At 41.1% G+C, this 5,974-nt stretch overlaps 1 pseudogene; it reads left to right on the top strand.

Moving 5' to 3' along the window:
• Nucleotides 1-297: 297 nt before the first annotated feature.
• On the top strand, nt 298-3,446 carry LOC143386002 (ubiquitin carboxyl-terminal hydrolase 38 pseudogene; annotated as a pseudogene).
• Nucleotides 3,447-5,974: the final 2,528 nt, after the last annotated feature.

Raw genomic sequence — 5,974 nt, 5'->3', positions numbered from 1 at the left:
CTTGCTGGTCCCTCCGCGCTGATGCCGCAAGGGACGGCCAGCCCGCGGTGGCTGCGGAGTACGGACCTCCATCGCTCTAGGCCCGCCGTGGGTGGTGTCGGTTCTTATCGCGCCACAGGTTCGCCAACTCCCGCCCCGATTTGGATGGGCTCCCCTACACGATAAATGTGGCTGCTGAGGCGGCGGTGGCTGTGGCCGGTCCCGCTGCTGCTAGCTCCAAGTTCACCTCCGCCCAGGTGCTCTCCTGCCCTACCTCAGGGCTGCTGCCGCCCGCTCCTCATCCCCTGGCCCTGGCCCTGGCCCTGCGGCGTGGCCACAATGGACAAGATCCTGGAGGGCCTGGTGAGTTCTTCGCACCCGCTTCCCCTAAAGCGGGTGATTGTGCGGAAGGTGGTGGAATCCGCGGAGCATTGGCTAGATCAGGAGCAGTGCGAGGCCATGTTTGACCTGACTACCCGGCTCATCCTGGAAGGCCAGGACCCCTTCCAGCGACAAGTGGGTCACCAGGTACTGGAGGCCTATGCACGCTACCACCGGCCTGAGTTCGAGTCTTTCTTCAACAAGACTTTCGTGTTGGGCCTCCTTCAGCAGGGCTACCACTCGCTGGACAGGAAAGACGTAGCCATCCTGGACTACATTCACAACGGCCTGAAGCTGATCATGAGCTGCCCATCGGTGCTGGACCTCTTCAACCTGCTGCAGGTAGAGGTGTTACGGATGGTATGTGAGAGGCCAGAGCCCCAACTTTGTGCCCGACTGAGCGACCTTCTGACCGACTTCGTGCAGTGCATCCCCAAAGGGAAATTGTCCATCACCTTCTGCCAACAGCTGGTTCGAACGATAGGCCACTTTCAATGCGTGTCCACCCAGGAGAAAGAGCTCCGGGAGTATGTCTCCCAGGTAACAAAAGTGAGTAATTTGCTGCAGAACATCTGGAAGGCTGAGCCCTCCACACTGTTACCTTCCCTGCAAGAAGTTTTTGCAAGCATCTCTTCCACAGATGCATCAATTGAACCTTCTGTAGCACTGGCAAGCCTTGTGCAGCATATTCCTCTTCAGATGATTACAGTTCTCATCAGGAGCCTTACCACGGATCCCAATGTAAAAGATGCAAGTATGACCCAAGCTCTTTGCAGAATGATTGACTGGCTCTCCTGGCCATTGGCTCAGCATGTGGATACTTGGGTAATTGCACTGCTGAAAGGACTAGCAGCTGTTCAGAAGTTTACTATTTTGATAGATGTTACTTTGCTGAAAATAGAACTGGTTTTTAATCAACTTTGGTTTCCTCTTGTGAGACCTGGTGCTCTTGCAGTTCTTTCTCACATGCTGCTTAGTTTTCAGCATTCTCCAGAGGCGTTCCATTTGATTGTTCCTCATGTAGTTAATTTGGTTCACTCTTTCAAAAATGATGGCCTGCCTTCCAGCACAACCTTCTTAGTGCAGTTAACAGAATTAATACACTGTATGATGTATCATTATTCTGGATTTCCAGATCTCTATGAACCTATTCTGGAGGCAATAAAGGATTTTCCTAAGCCTGGTGAGGAGAAAATTAAGCTGATTCTCAGTCAAAGTGCCTGGACGTCTCAATCCAATTCTTTGGCATCTTGCTTGTCTAGACTTTCTGGAAAATCTGAAACTGGAAAAACTGGCCTTATTAACCTAGGAAATACATGTTATATGAACAGTGTTATACAAGCATTGTTTATGGCTACAGATTTCAGGAGACAAGTATTATCTTTAAATCTAAACGGGTGCAATTCATTAATGAAAAAATTACAGCATCTTTTTGCCTTTTTGGCTCATACAGAGAGGGAAGCATATGCACCTCGGATATTCTTTGAGGCTTCCAGACCTCCATGGTTTACTCCCAGATCACAGCAAGACTGTTCTGAATACCTCAGGTTTCTGCTTGACAGGCTCCATGAAGAAAAGAAGATCTTGAAAGTTCAATCCTCATACAAGTCTTCTGAAAGTCTGGGGTACAGTGAAACTTCTTTACAGGAAGTAGCCAGTAAGGCAGCTGTACTGACAGAGACCCCTTGCACAAGTGACAGTGAGAAGACTTTAATAGAAAAATGTTTGGAGGAAAATTACAGACTCACATATGTTGCTTGAACTGCAGGAGTACCTCACAAAAAGTGGAAGCCTTCACGGATCTTTCACTGGCCTTTTGTCCTTCCCCTGCTATGGAAGACTTGTCTTTCCAAGATCCAGCATCATTATCCAATACACAAGATGGCAGCGTAATGCAAGCCAGTGTATCTGGTCCTTCAGAAGAACCAGTAGTTTATAATCCAGCAACAGCTGCCTTTGTCTGTGATTCAGTTATGAATGAAAGAACAATAGATGGTCCTCCTGATGGGTTTCACTATACTGAAAACAGTTCTGTCCCTAATGAATCTCCCAAGATTCTTATCAATAAAGATGTACCTCAGAAACCAGGAGGTGAGACCACACCTTCAGTAACTGACTTACTAAATTATTTTTTGGCTCCAGAGATTCTTACTGGTGACAACCAATATTATTGTGAAAACTGTGCCTCTCTGCAGAATGCTGAGAAAACTATGCAAATCATGGAGGAACCCGAATACCTTATTCTTACTCTCCTGAGATTTTCTTATGATCAGAAGTATCATGTGAGAAGAAAAATTTTAGACAATGTGTCACTGCCACTGGTTTTGGAGTTGCCAGTTAAAAGAACTACTTCTTTCTCTTCATTGTCAGAAAGTTGGTCTTTTAGATGTTGATTTCACAGATATTGGTGAGAACCTAGCTAAAAAATTAAAGCCTTCTGGAACTGAAGAAGCTTTCTGTCCAAAGTTGATCCCCTACCTATTAAGTTCTGTTGTGGTGCACTCTGGTATATCCTCTGAAAGTGGGCATTACTATTCGTATGCCAGAAACATCACAGGTGCAGAGTCTTCATACCAGATGTGCCACCAGCCTGAAAATCTCACATTAGCACCCTCCCAGAATCATATACTAAGCAGAGATAGTCCCAGTGCAATTATTGAACAGGATTTGGAAAGTAAGGAAATGTCAAAGAATGGTTTTTATTTAATGACAGCAGAGTGACATTCACTTCATTTCAGTCAGTCCAGAAAATTACAAGTAGGTTTCCAAAAGATACTGCATATGTGCTTCTGTATAAAAAACAGAACACCACTCATGGTTTAAGTGGTAACAAGCCAACGAGTGGACTCTGGGTAAATGGAGACCCACCTCTTCAGAAGGAACTTATGGATGCTATAACAAAGGACAATAAACTATATTTACAGGAACAAGAGTTGAATGCTCAAACCCGGGCCCTACAAGCTGCATCTGCTTCCTGTTCATTTCGGCCCAGTGGATTTGATGACAATGACCCACCAGGAAGCTGTGGACCAACTGGTGGAGGGGGTGGGGGAGGATTTAATACAATTGGCAGACTTGTATTTTGATCCCGAGAGTGTCCAAAATGCACTTGGTCACAAAACATCTAATACTATGACTGTTAAAATGTCAGACTGTAACAAATATCATACCTATCTTTTATTTTTCTTTTCATTAGACCCTTGTACTTTAAGAATACACATACAGTGCTTGTTTTTATTTTATTGACAATACATTTATTAACAAAATGCATCATGGGAAAAAAATCTACCTCTTAAGATTCCATTTGCATTATGGTTAGTCATGCTCGACCAAAAATGTTCAGAGGAAACAATGTACCTGGTCCCTAATTAAGCTGCACTAAATTTGGTAGAAGCATTTAAGTGGTCTATCTTGGGTTCTACTGAACAAAAAAATACATAATTCACTTAGCATTCTTTATACAAAAATCAATGCTAGAAGTAAGAAATGTTGTTTTAAAGAAATTCCTTTGTTTCTTGGGTAGTTGCCCAGTTATTAAATTCAAGTCTTTGAAAATACTAGAGATGATTCAGTCTCTAATGAAGGCAATAACTAAATTTATCAAATTATAGTACTTTTCAGGTTTCTGTTTAGTGCTATCTTCAGTATCACTGTATCTGCATTTTAAGTACAGATGTTTTAAAAAAGGATTATTTATACATATTGCTGAATTGATTTTAAGAAAGGTGCATGATCCTGTAGAAGCAATGTTTTTACCTAAAAAATTGCTAACTTTGTAGTATTTCTAATTGTTCAAGAATTTTAAACTTATATTTCAGGGAGTATCATCTGTGTATTTTGAAGGAGGTGAGTTCTGTATGTGCCTTGCAGTACTGTAATTCAAAAATAGGAATCTTTGGCTGCAGAAAAGTTTTTTTTTAAAATGAAATCTTAGGAAGTAATTTTTGTGCTAACATTACAATTGTAATTTTTTGAAAGGTATTAGATTTTTCCAGAAGCAAAATCTGATGGTTCTAAATCAGTAAGTATAATAGTCAATTTTTAACTCTTAGAAAAATTCAAAGGAAGTGAACTTAGTTAAGTGAAAAATCTTTTTTGATTTGTTACTTAATCCTCAAAACATTAAACATTGTTAATGTATATATAAAAAAAAACTTAGGTTTAAAAGTTTAATCAGTAGGTCTGGGGAACCATTAGTGTTAGTCTAGAAGATAGAGATTCCTATCTTCTATAATATAAAAAGACTGAGCAAATATGGACATCAAATTCTACTTTTCCATCTCAGCCACCTGTGGTCAGCAGTACAATGGTCCCCTATCCATGTACTCACGCTAATCCTCAGAACCTAGGAGTTGCAGTTACATGGAAAGCGGAACTGTGGCCCCACACAGAGAGAGGCTGCTGATGAGCTTACCTGACAGTAAGGAAATTCTTCTCCATTATTTTGGTGCATCCCATGTGATCAGAAAAATCGTTAAAATGGAAGAGGGACGCAGACAAGAAAGTAAGTCAGAGACAGAAAAAGTTCAAAGATGCATTAGGGGGAACAAACCAAAGAATGCTGGAGGCCTCTCGGAGCTGGAAGAAGCAAGATAGAATCCCCTTCAGAGCTTCACAGAAGGAAGATAGGTCCTCCCTGTCTTGTTTTAATGTTGGGAGACCCATTTCAGAATTGCAAACTCCTCCAGAATCATAATAAATTTGAGACGTTTGAAGCTGGTGAGCGTGGGATAATTTATTATAGCACTAATAGGAAAGTCGTTTATCCACTCACATACTAAAATCATATTGTTTTCCTTGCAATTCACCTTTTTTTCCCCAGTGACATAGAGTATATAGAGAAAAATGTCACATGTCAATTATCTTTACAGAGGCTCAGAATGTTTTCTTCCACCTGAACTGTGATGACTGATCCTGCTTTTAACTATTTCCTGACTCTTGGCATTTGTTCCAATGCTGAAGTTTTACTCACTGCACCGGCCAACATGCTGCTTCCTGCCCACTGCCTCTCTGGGGTTTGGCTTTATATCTCTTTTATTCCCCAGCTTCAGCATTAATCTTTTGCTGATGCTGCTGATGCTTCATCACAGATAACTTCCACTTGATGCACCACCCCTGGCAGGTCTCTCAGACCACATTTATCAACGTTGCCTGATACAAAGTGAAAGTCGGTTTCCAGAGATGCTGGAATTTAACAACAATGTTACAAAGGAAAAATGTTGAAATACTAATAAGAAGCATACACCTTTAGGATTATCCTTTCTACTAATATATTTCGTAGGCATAATTTAAGAAATGCATCAATGATTGTTCAGACTAAAAGAAAGGGAAATGCATCTGCGTTTGGTCTAATATAAGGAGGCTTTAGACGTTAAATTTTGATGTATCACTTTATTCATTTTTGTTTCTATGTAACTTGTTTTTTTAATGTATTTTGCTTCCAAGACTTTTCACTTCTTTATCTTACTCTAGTTCTTTCTTGCCCATATTGTTATAAAGCCATATCACCACAAATTTCAGCAAGTAATCACAAGACATAATATATAGATGTAAACTAGCAACATCATTTTAGATAAAGTAACCCATTGTTTCTAGCAAAATAATATAAAGCATA

Source organism: Callospermophilus lateralis, assembly GCF_048772815.1.
Source record: "Callospermophilus lateralis isolate mCalLat2 chromosome 11 unlocalized genomic scaffold, mCalLat2.hap1 SUPER_11_unloc_3, whole genome shotgun sequence".
NCBI classification, from domain to species: domain Eukaryota; kingdom Metazoa; phylum Chordata; class Mammalia; order Rodentia; family Sciuridae; genus Callospermophilus; species Callospermophilus lateralis.
This window is presented reverse-complemented; position numbering and strand designations above follow the sequence as displayed.